At 38.1% G+C, this 14,666-nt stretch overlaps 1 pseudogene; it reads right to left on the reverse strand.

The window, feature by feature from the left end:
• Nucleotides 1-6,062: 6,062 nt before the first annotated feature.
• On the reverse strand, nucleotides 6,063-7,058 carry LOC145782988 (SCAN domain-containing protein 3 pseudogene; annotated as a pseudogene).
• Nucleotides 7,059-14,666: the final 7,608 nt, after the last annotated feature.

A 14,666-nucleotide genomic window follows, 5' to 3' on the forward strand; every position in this document is an offset into this window, starting at 1 on the left:
AGACGATTTTAGCCCACTATCCGAAAATCACCTCCCCCCCCCCCGAATTCTAAAAGTGGATAGAGCCCCTGCCAATGCTCGTCGCTGTCACTCTCGATGTCATCGTCTGTAATTATTTGATTGCTGTAGCCTATGGACAGTGAACCAGTTTGTCATGGTCCACATCCAGCATGGTATGGTAGCACATATCTCCGGCAACTGCAGTGAGGTGGACATGATTCGCAATTGGAGTGTATCATTTTTAGTAGGTTGTCCGGGGCAGCTTTCATGTCCGTCATGATCAGAACCATCTGATTATTGTCTACTTTCCATCCCCAGTCTAGAGCATCCATACCATTGTCAGTAGCCTACCCATCCTGACCATAAACTGGTAGTAAATTCTGAGGCAGTGGAATTTGGTAAAGGATGATGTAGGTGGCAAACGTTCAGGGTGAACAAAGGACTTGGCTGTTTTAATTTTCTTGACCAATGTATTGTTGCGCTGTGTTTCTAGGTTACTACTGCCATCGCTGCCAAACATAACGGTAATAGCTTTGTTTCCAAGATCCTTAATGATGGGGTCTGTCTGATTTGGGAGAATAAAGCAATTTGCACATTCTTTGATTATTGGTTGACCTTTCACTAGTTTCTTGAAAGCGTCTTCCCGATACCAAATATCCTTGACGTTGAATCACAACCTGTGAATGCATGAATGAAGAGGAGCTGTGAGCATATGTCTGGTTCGATGATTGGTTTAAGTTTGTTGATGTCGTGCATCTTGTTTGCGTAAGCTTTGTCGGAGCGGAAATAAAGGTCTTTAATGTCTGGGTCAGTGTCAGCATCAGGGCCGAATTTACTAGTAGGCAGAGGAGGCAGTGCCTAGGGCGGCAAGTTATTGGGGGCGGCAAAATATACGAATATATTACATTGATAATACTGTACGTGAATATACTAATTCACAACAGATATAATCAGATATATAGCAATTAATAAATATGTTATCACATCACACACATTTATAAACACTGCGGCAAGTCATGTATGGCAAGTCAACGCCCCTAGAGTACTTCACGCTTGATTGGTTTTTAACAATATGTGCTGCTTAGCGCTTCTTTTAGTTATCTGTTTCGCTTAGTATGGAGGACTAGGCTTTGTCTGTGCAATTTTTATTAATCTTAGTTCGGTTTGTTTCACTGTTAGTAAATTTGAAGGAGCTTAGAAAAAATGTTTTTAGTCAATGTTTAGGTTGATGGAAAAGTTGCAGGCTATTTTGTGTACTTGCCTTGATGCTTAAAGTATGTAAACAAGCCAAAAAGTAAGACTAGTAGGCCTATACGAAAAACTTTAGTTTCATGAAGTTTTATAAAAATGGCGGCATTGAGGACAAATGAGAACCAGTGCCTGTGTTGTATCGAAAAATCGAAAATCACCATCGAAAATTTTTTTGGGGGGCGGCACTTTTCTCATCTGCCTAGGGCAGCACTTGGGCTAAATCCGGCCCTGGTCAGCATAGTGTATAGTAACAATATTAAAAGGTCTGTGTCTTCACCAATTAAAGTCGTGCTATGTCGATGAGAGCAGTCCATCTGCCGTCTTGACGATGTCCACATCTGCATCACCTGGTGCGTTGATCACATTGCAGCTTCTATTCCTCAGTTGAGCAGAAATTAGAGAAATTAATCTTTCTTTGTTGGAAGCTCGAGACAAGAACTGCTCCTTCTTTCCAATGAACTCGGTGTCTACAGTAAAGTGAACAACCGGGTGGACGTTTATGCCGCGTCTTTGATGGGTATTGTCTTTGATAGACGGACAGCCATATATCCATCAAACACCACCGTTGCTAAGCGATAATGACGAATGGTGAAATCTGCATACGACTGTGCAATAGACCCATAACTGTCTCCAGCTTTCCATGGCACTCGATGCAACAAGAACCCTCCATCAAGGACGTAGTGATCGGTTTTCGAGGCAGATTCTTTCACTACTTCATAATCGCCTGACATCACACTGCTGGCATGTTCTGTGGTGGCGGTAGCTATTTGAGGCTTATCTTCTGCAAGAAACAGGCGAGGGTCTGGATGTTACGTGGCTGTCACAAGTAATACTCGTCTTCCTCTCAACTGGCAGTGCCGGTCTTTGGGGTGTGCAAGCCGTGCGATCGCACAAGGCCCGCAATTTAGTGGGCCCGCAATTTACTCAGAAAATGCAGAAAATGTGGCCGTTTTTCCCCAAACCGCCACCAAGTGGTGAAAAATACACAAATATTAAACACAAATATTTTTAATACCACTGACTGGATTTGAATCGAATTTTAACAGAATGTTTATAAGTATCAAGACTTAAGCTCTATGGAAGGAAATGAAGATATTTTGAGAAAATAAAAATTTATTCGAATTGTTGCATTTTTTCAAAAATTTTTGATCTTCGGACATGAAACAAATGGGTGCCGACAGCATCATGGACAAAATTTCCAAAATTCTTTGACCAGAGGCTTTGCATGTTTACTCTGTCTGATAGTTTTAAAAATTTGAATGCGATTGGCAAATAAATGAAAGAGATATTTGGGATTAAAATTTGGTACTTGGTCAAAAATCACATTTTACGAAAAACAACAATAAACATTTTCAACACCTTAAAGCCTCCTTTATCATAAGTAGACCCTTTTTTTGCCTCTGCTTGGATTTGTAGTTTTTTCTTAAGTGCTTTTAATGTTTTTCTTCTGGCCTTGGATATGTCAAAGCTTCTTTTTCTTGATTTGTCAAGTCAAAACTTGTCGAGTATTTGGCAGATTTCTGAATATGCAGAGATTTTGCCGCTGTCTTGTTTTCCTATTTTTTTTTTGCTGAAGTAGAAGGTTGGCAGAAAGGGCTTTGATCTTCTGTTATTGGATGGTTTTCTGGTGTTACAGGAAAGGTTACACCACGACCTACTAGAACACTGCCAAATACGAGGTGTGGCTAAAAAGAAACGAGACTGACACCACAGACTGCGTAATACAAAAGTCTCACTCGAATCAATGCTTTCACAGAGTTTCATAACATCTGTTGAGTGTTTGACAGATGTGTTGTCACAATGACATTGTTGTGTTTGTTTTTAGGGATAGTTAAGTGAAGGTAGTAAAGTATCTGTTAACAATTTCCATTAAACTTTTTTATTGAATAAAGTGATTTTGTTTTCAATTTTGCAAAATGACAACTGAACAAAGAATCAACATCAAATTTTGTGTTACACTAGGAAAAACAGCAACAGAGACTTTGAAGATGCTGCGTGAGGCTTATGGTGATTCTTGCATGTCGAGAGCAAGAGTGTTTGAATGGCACAAGCGATTTGTGGAGGGAAGGGAGGATGTGGATGATGATCCCAAATCAGGAAGGCCTTAACACGTAGTCCAAACGCTTAGTCCACTATGTGTTTGTACCACAAGGACAAATGGTTAATCAGCACTTTTATAAAGAAATGCTAACTCGCCTTATCAATAAAATTCGTTTGAAGCGAAGAGCCTTGTGGGCAAGCAAAACCTGGATTTTGCACCATGACAATGCACCTGCTCGTGACACATCTCTCATGGTGAAGCAATTTTGGTCTTCAAGCAAATCACCACATTGCACCATCCACCTTACTCTCCAGCCCTTGCTCCTTGTGATGTTTTTCTGTTTCCAAAATTGAAGGGGATAATCAAGGGAACACGCTTTGAAGGGGTTGATGATATCAAAACTAACGTGATGGCACACATCAAATCCATAGAAAAAAGGGAATTTGAAGAATGCTTCAGGTCATGGTCAAGAAGAATGACAAAGTGCGAGGAAGCCGATGGCGAATATTTTGAAGGTGACCGTTAGAGGTCACATTAGAGTTGTACTTCGTATTCAAAGTGAACTTCACTTGCTATGGGTTTTAATAAACTTTAAAATTCACCAGTCTCGTTTCTTTTTAGCCGGACCTCGTATGTTGCTATTTGAGGAAATTTTTAAGAGTCTGAATTGTTACAATCATAGCTATGATAAACCTGTCATCTTCCCATTACCAGAAGTAAGTAAAATAAGCAATATTTGCGCCTAGACATATGTTTGGCTTGTGTAGCCGGAGATTAGGTATGTACGTTGAGCACAGTTTACACAATAATAATGTAATATGTAAGACTTTTCAACTGCACCCTGGAGGTAGTATCGTTTGATGTAATTGCATGTTCCATTTAAAATATCAAGGATTTTTTGTGGATTCTATGTTGTAAGCTGTTCAGTGTTCATTTGATGTGTCAATTTAAATTTTAATTCGTTTTTTTTTGCCAAGTTTAGTTTTACAAGTAAAATATGGCTATTGGTGAAAGATCCTGCTTTATAAAAAAAATCTAACGACTGTATGATGAGACTACCGCCAGGACGCAGTTGGAAAGTGCTACATATTTTACATTATTATTGCAAAAATTGTGCTTAACATACATATCTAATCTCTGGCAAAACAAGCCAAAAATATGTCTAGATGCAAATGTTGCTTGTTTTACATACTTTTGTAAGTGGAAAAATGACAGGTTTATCATGGCTATGATTATAACAATTCAGACTCTTAAAATTTTTCCCAAATAGCAACATATTTGGCCGTGTTTTAGTAGGCTGTGGTTACACTTGTGTTACAGTAACAGTTCATCAAGTCTACCACCATTGTTAGACTTACAACCAACCTTATCCAACTTTCTTTGTTTAGCAATACCACGAAATTGAATTTTCTTACTTCTTTTCATGTTTTTTTATTTCCTATTTTTGATGACTAAAACTTGCCCAAAAGTGATGCAATAATCAATTAAATATGAAAACTAAAGCTGTGTTCAATACTCAATAGTCTTGGATGACTAACAGCAAAAGTTTGCTTTAAAATGATGATCTTAAGTTATAGACAAGGCCAGCCATTAGTTGTTGCTATGGGCGTTGCTAGGGAAGATGCCTAGGAGTGCCCACTTTCAAGACCCTATTTTAGCCCCAAACCTTCCACCTACCAGTTTAAAATTTCGCAAATCTTAAACTAGCTATCTCAGAGTTTTCAAAAATGTAAAAATAAAAAAACATTTTTTTAGTTTTTTTCAGGGTAGACCTACCTTAATTAACTTAAAATCAACTTACACTGTGACAGATTATAGAAACTTTTAGCATTCTTAAATTATAAAATCCGACAATATTTACAGACTAGTAGGCCTAGGTACGACGTACGAGAACCTATAGCCTAATAGTCCCATGCAGTTGTTGTAGCTATTTTAGATTTAAGCGTTAAAATCTTACACCTCTTTTAACAACGCTTTTTTACAGTTTAAAATGTTGACTCCAAGCTTGTCTCTTCTTTATTAAATTCAAACTGTGACCTACCAAAACCGATGCCGTACTAAAATGTATCAACATACTGACAGTAGTCCAGCAATCGTGTAAAGTACAAAATGTACATTTAAAGTAACGCCAACTACCGATACTGACGATATTCTTCGAAGTCTGTAACAATACTAAACTTAACTGACTATGTTCTATATAACTAGCCAATTGAATCTTAACTGCCAGTGTACTGGTACTAAAACGCTGAAACTATCACACTATCCTACATCGTTAGATTCTCTAGTTTTCTCAGCTGCAAAGCAAACGACTGGATTTCATTTTTTGTCATACAGTCACGAGACTTGCTTCACAGCAGGGATATCTAGAAAAGGCGACTTCTCAACAGCGTAATTGACACGCGCTTTCGCCTTTTTTATTTTGGGGCGTTAACAGCGCTGACCCTTCTAATGTCCATCGCTTTATCGAAATTTGCAAAGTCAGCAATCCCGTTGTTCTAGATATCCCTGTTGGAAACATAATGATGCAAATCAGCTTGTTCCGTTTTGGACCTCAACTCAATCTGCATCATCGATTCACGAAATGATAGGCTACTCAGGGGTTGGCAACCTTTTTTGCTCTGCGGACCGGTTTCAAAATGAAATTTTTTCGCGGACCGGTCTTTAAAAAAATCTAATGTTCAACAATGAAAATTTATTGCAGCTCATATACTGTAAGGTCATTATTTAATGTGGGCCTTGGGCTTGTTTTGCCTCAACGAGACGATCCCACCTAGGAAATATAGAACTCAACGACACCCGCAATGTTTCTCTCACGTCCAATCTGTTTCGCGGTTTCGTCTTTGTTGCTGCCATTACAGAAAATCCAGACTCGCATAAATAGGATGTCGGAAATGGCAGCAAGGTTTTTAAATGCTTTTATGGCAAGGTCAGGGTATTCCGGCAAGACTTTCATCCAAAACGTTGGTAGAGTCGTTGTATGAAAAATAACTTTCAAGCTACCGTCATTAGCAATATCCAGGAGCTGGTCCTGTTGTCGAACAGGTAAGCTCGATTCACCAGGTTTGAAAATAAATGGATTACGAATCCAATCCTTTGCATTTCGAGGGTCTTTAGCGCTTGGAAAATAGCGCTTGAATTCTATTAAAAGAGTACGCAAGTGTGTGCTCACAAGTTCGGAGAACTCTTGCTCAGGCTCACTGTCTTTCAAAGTCTCTGCTAATGTTTGAAACATGTCAAAAACCCCTTTGTTTACGCGCTGCTCCCACAATTTTAGTTTTTCTGTAAACGCAGCCACTTTATCTGCCAACTTGAATACAGTTGTCATTTTGCCCTGAAGTGAAAGATTTAGTTCATTGAGCAGATTGAATATGTCACACAAGTAGGCAAGTTTGAGAACCCATTTTTCATCAATAAATTTGCTAGCAAGATCTGAATTTTTCTCCAAAAGAAACCTTTGCAGTGGCTCACTTAGTTCAAAAACTCTGTTCAGTGATTTTCCTCTGGTGAGCCACCTTACTTCTGTGTACAACAGAAGGCATTTGTGCTCGGCATCCATGTCTTCACATATCTGCTCAAACAGCCGAGTGTTCCGTGCATGCGCTTTTATAAGGTTGATCATTTTTACTACATCATTGAATACACTATGAAGCTCGGATGATATATTTCGGCTAGCCAGCATTTCTCTGTGAATGAAACAATGAGTGGCCTCGCACTCTGGTGCGACCTCCTTAATTCGAGCAGTCAAACCAGACAGACGACCAATCATGGCTGCAGCCTAGGGTGCATCATCTGCCCTTTTTCGTTTAAGTTTTGTTCTGCAGTTGTCAAAAGTGTTCCTTTTGTCAAAGTAAACACACCTGTGAAGTTTTATGCGAAATGATTTGGATCTAGGGGTACCACATCGCGAATGAATTTTTGACATATAGACGTCGAGCGAAAAATGTGAAAAGCCTTGTTTCAGATGGCATGTCTGTGGTATACATATGTACCGTTAGTCCAAAAGCGTTAAATCATTCATTTTAGGGTTTTTCTCTCTTAACTGCACACCTTTTGATCATTATATTGCAAAAAAATATTCGCTGAACTTTATCTAAACTTTAACATTCACTGTTTTGGTCACAAAACACCAACAAATGCACATTGTTTTGCCGAATTTGCAAAATTCTGTATTTTCCGAATTGAAATAACTCAGTTAGAAAAGGCACAGTTGCCTGCTCAACAAAATATGCAGTATCCATTGAACATTGTTGTTCATTTCCTTCTTCCGTAAATTCGGACGCTGCCGATAGCTGCCTTCAACAGTCTGCAGAACAGTTGGGAATCTTTGTTCAGACTCTGCCGATGAAACATAGTTGCATCCAAGCTTGACGCCCCGTTCAGCTGCATCATTCACTACTCTCAGCTGCCTTACAACTGTGCAGCAAGCTGCATATGAAGGACAGCTGTCTCACTGAAGAACATCTTCGTCCATGAAACTTGTACAATGGCCAAGTTTTAGTGCTGCAAAAAGGAACCAGGCATCTTCATTGATTAGATCAGCCAACTTGGTGGCTGACAACATTGAAATCAACCTTAGTTTTCCAAAACCTTCTACAAATCTTTTTAATGGCTGTCTGAAACTTTCATTTTCTTCAGTATTGCTCTTGCCATTGCTGCTTTCTTAGCTGGCAGTGTCTTGGTGCTGAAAAGGGCTAAGGGAGAAAGTTCTCCAGACAAGTACCATGTGTGTAGCATGAAATATTTGAGCGCTACCTCTGCTACCAGCTTGTCTTCTTCTTTGTATTGGTGTAAGACTGCAATAAAGCGCAAGTCGTTTGTTGGTGCGTTGACTTGGCACGGTGCTAAAAACCAGCACCAGCCATTGCACGACAAGATAAATTTGACAAGACGTTTAAACTTTGCAATTTGTATGTAATACACCTTTTGCACGTCATGAACCAGTATGTCTGATAGAATGCAAAGGGATAAGTGTTCAACCATGTCGGAGTCGGTATTTTTGTGATAGCAAAATACTGGATGCACAGTTGCTTGGGCATGTGTCCAGTGAAAGCCCTGGATTTCATTTTGCACATGAAAGGAATAATTCTCTGAAAAGTCCATTGCAATCAAAACATCACCTTCTTGCAAAATTTTTTTCTGGGCTTGTAACAATTTGATTGTGCTTTGGACACATAACTATGTGGAAGAAGTTAGACCAGCTTCTCAATCAAGGTTTCTATGAAATCTGAAACACTTGTGATCATCGTAACAATTTCTGCTCTATCAACTGTTGTCCACTGTTTAAAAGTGATGTCTTCATCATGATCCTCAAACAGCGAGTTAAGGTGGCTTCTCAAAACTTCTGAAGATGGACATTGGTCGCACTTGCAAAACATGCATTCTCTTGAGGAAATATCACATACCATTAAAGAAAGCAAGTCTGTAAGATTCTGCCAAATTTCCCGCCTCTATCAGTAACTTGGAATTATCATGAATTAGACACACACAAACTGAATGGGTTCTGGAAGCTCCTGCCAAAACGCACGACTTTGGCCTTAATGTGCAAAATTTTGACAAACCAAACTTCATATCTGATTGTCTCTTTTAAACTCCTGATACAATAATTCATTTAGTGTCACCAAAACCAATCTGTTTTGTTGATAGCATTTTTTGCCCACAGACACTTTATCCTTTTGACTTGGAAGTAACCTACTAAATTCATCATCTTCATAGAACTTTAACACAGAATCAATAATCTTTGAGGGAAAGCCCTTTGTCGACGTGGTTGAGGTTTTGGAAGATTGGTTTTGGTGACACTAAATGAGTTGTATCAGGAGTTTTAAAAAAGAGAAAACCAGATATGAAGATTGGTTTGTCAAAATTTTGCACATTAAGGCCAAAATGGTGCGTTTTGGTAGGAGCTTCCGGAACCCATTCAGTTTGTGTTTGTCTAATTCATGAGAATCCCAATTTAACGTTGTAACTGTTGTATAAGACGTTGTAACCGGCCACGGAATTGGTTTTAACGTCTCCCCTCAGTCAGTTGTTTAAACTGTTCTACCTATCCTTTCTTCACTTTAAAAAATGCATGGTACATTTACTACAGAAAACTACCTCATTTCTACTCAATTATCCCACTTCATATTTGGAAGCTAGAAAGCCAAGGATATTATCTTTCATTTAAGCCAAGTTGCAGAAAAATCGAAGTAGAGTGTTTTTTGCTATAAGCGATTAAAGTTTCGTCATGCATGAATGATCACAAATAGTCATGTGTGAAACTAGCCACTTGGTGGCCTGTAGTGATATAACAACAAACAAAAAATATATCTTTGCAGAACCTCCTTACTTTGGATAACTCATATGCATTGGAATTTTCAAGTTACCATTTGAAACACCTTCATAATAGCCTAATAGGTCAAACAAAATTTGCAGTTAAATTTTAAGCATGAGCGATCACGAAAAGGGCCAATTTTCAATCACCGATATCTCAAAAAGTAGTGGGCCGATTTTGGTAAAATTGGTATCACTTTTCTCAGAATTGCACAGAGATTCTACATATAATATTTTATAAAAATCTACCACATACGGTTCCACAACTGTACCAGTAGCCACGAAATGACCCCAAAATAACAAAAATGACATAATTTAATCCAATTGTGGTACCCCTAGATGTTAATGAATTCTTCTGAAAAGTTGCACATCTTCAACAATCATAAAAAGGAACATTTTAATCCACTGCAGAAAATCAAAGAAAAAAATGAGGGGCAGATGATGCACCCTACTGCAGCCCCATCCGTACACAGACCAACACAAAAAGACCAGTTTAGTTTCCCTATGAAATATTCATTCAGAGTCTTCCACAGTTCGGAGGCTGTGGTTTTTTTTGGCAAATACAAAGCACATGACATGTCCTTATGAACATCCTCTTCATAAAGATATCGAACAAAAACTAGCAGCACAGCTTTGTTTTCGATATCAGTAGATTCATCACACTGAATCGCAAACCATGGTGACTTCACCAACCGCTCTAACAGTTGAGCTTCAATGTCTATCGCCATGTCCTCAATACGTCTCGCAACAGTGCGCGCAGAAAGCGAAACCTGCGCTATCTTTTTAGCTGCCGATTCTCCTAAAACTTCACGGCAAATATCACTACACGCTGGTAAAATCAATTCTTCTCCGATAGTAAATGGTTTATTAGTCTTAGCGATGCGGTGAGACACCAAGTACGATGCTCTTAGTGCATTTGGCTTTGTTGATAAACCTGTCCTTAGTAATCGTTTTTCAGCTTCGTGATCACTTTTTCTTCTTTCAAAAAAGTCCAAAGGTTTACCTTTTAGTTCGGGATGTTTTGTGTGCAAGTGCCAAATTAGTTTTGAGGGCTTCATAGCGTCGTTTGATAACTTGCTGTTACAAATTAGACAGAGCGGATAAGGTGTTTCGGAATCACAAGTTGAAATGAATCCGTACTTTACATAGGACGACTTCTAATGGCGAATGAAAGAAGCCTTCCTTTTTTTTGAGGTTGTAGATGTAGACCCCTCGTTTGCGACATCAGATTTTTCAAATACTGTTGGCCCACGGCCATTTCCAAAAAAACTCAACATAGATGTTTGTTTTGTACTCATTTTTCTCGGATAAATCTGTAATATTTTACCAATTAAGTTTCAGTAACAATTTCTTAGGTCCATCAAATTTACTGAGTGTCGGAATGAGGGTTAATTCACCGTACTACAACCAAAAACCAAACCCTAACCCCAACCCTTACTTAATTCTAACCCTAATTCCGAAAAATCGGATATTTCGATATTTTCCTTTCCGACGTTAAGTGTCGGAATTATGGGAATGTTACGGTCTACGGAAACCTAACACTAATCATAACGTTCACCATAAACCTAAATCTAATCCTCAGTCCTCACCCTAAGCTTACCCATAACTTCCTGATAAATTAGCTTTTATTCTAAATATTCCGTTACTCCGACGCTCTTTAAATTAGTTGGACCCCAATTTCTGTAGCAGCTGCTTTGTTAAGTGTTATGCTGGTATTACAGTCTAGTCCTACCATAGTTTGACTTTATGAACTTTTAATCAATAGTCAAACTGCTACTCCCAAAAACTTCTGCACTCTATCTTCTAATTTCACACTCACAAATGAATGGTCAACGTAAAAGTTAAGTCACTCTTTTTGAAAATGAATCGCACAGTAACTGTTGTAAAATGGCACCTAGAGAAAAGTTACTATGACGTAATAACAGCATTGCTGCCTCGCCAGTCTCAACAAGCTCAAGAAAATGCACGTGGTAAAGGTTAGCAAGTTTAATGAAGAAAGGATGCCTCTACATGTGTATTGATTAAAAAGATTAATTTGAATTTTTATTAGTTAATCTTAGACCACTATAATAATTCTGAACGTTCACTTAATTTGTAAAAGTATATGAACTCTTCGCGGACCGGCTATGAACTCCTCGTGGACCGGCAGCGGTCCGTGGACCGGTGATTGCCGACCCCTGGGCAACATCATTGTAGTTGTCAGTCTACTTGTGGCGCTCGATGTTCCTGTAAGAAAAAATCCATAAAATGCACAAGTCATTGTTCATCAGAGTACGAAACATGCAGTTCGACCACAAAATCTCCAATCCTCTCCGATGTTTCATCTTCAATCCACATTGACGTTTCATCTCCAATCCACACTGATCATTCAAGAAATGCTTTTGACTTTCTAAATTCTATGTTGTAACTTGAAAAAACTTGTCGTACGATTTTTTTTAACATCAAATTGCGTATGGTAGGAATTTAACATCGAAAACCGCTAGTTTTTTCATTTTGAATTGACAGTGTTAAGACTCTGACATCATCTGGTGTCGTGTTTTAATTTGATTTGTAGATCATAATTACGACATTGAGCACTCCGCAAAGACTTTTTAAGTTAAAACAGGAACTCAATTGCAGCAATTATGGGATTTATGTAGCAACATGTTTACTTTGCCATGAACAATATGTTGGACAAACGGTTAATAAATTTTCGGTTCGCTGGTCAGGCCATCGTGCAACTTGGAACACTTTCGATTTTTCTTCTAATAATGACAGGGCTGCGTTATTAAAACATTTTGCTGTATTTCATGATCTAAGTACTGAACCACAACTTTCCCAATGCTACAATGTCACATTTGTTGAACAACCCAATATTGATAATCTAGATGCTTGTGAAGATAAATGGATACATAGGATACATGCCAAAATAAATATCCAAAAATTAATTCTGCCACAAGTTTAACTTTTTGACGCTCCACTACATTTTTGGTATTTTTTTAATATTTTACTGCCTTATTATTCACTGCCGTCTTTGCCTACTCTTTTTTCCACAACGCTACATTTTGTGTTTTCCAAGACGCTCCATTTAATTATCGCTGTACTTAGTTTGTTTATCACTGCCTTTGACTGCCGTGTTCCGCATATACTTTATTTTCTTTGCCGTAATTTGTCACAACGCTACATTTGCAGGCTTTGCTCATCGCTCTTTCATCAATTCTAGTCTATATTTTATATTTGATACGTAATTTACTTTACTGCCGGCTTGGTTTAGTTTTCATTCAGCATTTTTTCAATATTTACGCTTATGCTTTTTCAATTTTTTACGCTCATGTTTTGACATTATTGCGTCACTGTAATGTTGTTTAAAACATTACTTGTAGGTTTTAACTGCCCTTTATCAGAACTGACGATGCACTGAATAAGTGCGAAATATATTTTCTGTAACATCTACTGACAACTGATCCCTGTTACCTTAGCAATTGAGGTTTTAGCATTCTAGATATGGAACAGGGATCGTTTCAGAATAAGACTAGGTCAGAAAGCGAGGCAGACTCCGACGCAGCTCAGCATCAGCCAAGAGCAGTTAGCTATAGATCATAATTACATATTATCTTAAATTTTAAAGTGGTATTGTTGTTATATATTATTTAGTTTAGGTTATATTTAACGTATAAGGATAGTTTATATTTAAGTATAAGAATGGTTTGTTTATACGTTGAATTAAGATGAAGGCTGTCTAACTGCCTGGTGAAATTTCTATCTATCTAATTTAGCTATCTGACTCCATGAACTAATTTCCACACAATTGTTATTCGAATTATAATTTTAAGTTATCAGAAGGTGTTCGTATAATGTTGTAGGTCTATAACACAATTTGAATTTAAACAGTACAGAATAATGAAATTACAGGATAGTGAAACATTATCACGAGTTATTACATTTTAATTAAACAATCAATTTAATGTTTTTCTAAGAGCTGAACTGTTCTAACTGAGCTGGTTTGATGTGAGCTAGTCCGATTTGATAGAGCTGGTCCGATTTGATAGAGCTGGTCCGATTTGATAGAGCTCTCGTCAAAGGACGAACAAACCATTTTATTTTGTGTTCCCTTTTTCTTATTTACTTCGGGAGCAGTTTACACGGAAAATTACAGAAACTTTAGTAAAAGGCAGGAAAACTTATATGTTGAAATAATGGATCGCTACAGAGGCCCCCCCAAATTTGAGCTAAATTGGAACCAAGGGTACCAAGTTTAGTTCAAATTTAAGGAGTTAAAAACGTTAACACAATTGTAACAGACATAGTATGAATTAAGTATGTTTAGTGTTTATGATAATAATGTGGTGTTGTGTTTGTGATATCGTGTCGCGAAGTGATTCTGTGTGGTTCCACCGCCTTCCGCAAAGGAATGTCTGAGTTTGTGCTGTGTTGAAGAGTCCACCTCGTAGAAACATTAATTGTTTTGTAAGCGCCGTTGAAAACCGTAGCAGGCATTCATTGTTTGTCTGGCTCTTTCTGTTGAAAAGCAGACCATGCTGATTGAGTTGATGCAAATGCAGCAGCAGCCTTGTCTCCTTTTTGTTTGCTAGAGATCAACGCAGCTGGAGATTATTGACATTCGGCCTTTGCATTCGCTGTGAGGCGCTAGAGAGTCGGTTGCAAGGGTAGACACTTTAACGTAGGACAGTTTTCCTCACGAATCAGCTGATTCACAAATCGTGTTGCCAACATTTTTTCTGCAATTAAAGTTAATACAAAAAAGGGACATAAAAAAAGTAGGTATCCAGCGGCAAAAAAAAGAAAGAAGTGTCTTCTGAGTATTAACATGTATCAAATGGCTGACATTTTAACCGATGAAAAATTTCCTTGTGACTCATGCACATTATGATTGTAGGTGCTAAAATGTGTAACAATCGAAAGCAAATTTTGAAGTGTAAACCATCAGGCTGAGCTTTTACGGCATTATTGCACAGTTAAAACAACAGTCAAAACATTATTGCACAAGTTAAAACAACACATATGTGTTATATCTCGTTGGTTAAAATAACAAGGTGATAAACTGTTTTATTTTGATCAACAACGC

This window comes from Aplidium turbinatum, chromosome 14 (assembly GCF_918807975.1).
Source record: "Aplidium turbinatum chromosome 14, kaAplTurb1.1, whole genome shotgun sequence".
Taxonomy (NCBI): Eukaryota; Metazoa; Chordata; class Ascidiacea; order Aplousobranchia; family Polyclinidae; genus Aplidium; species Aplidium turbinatum.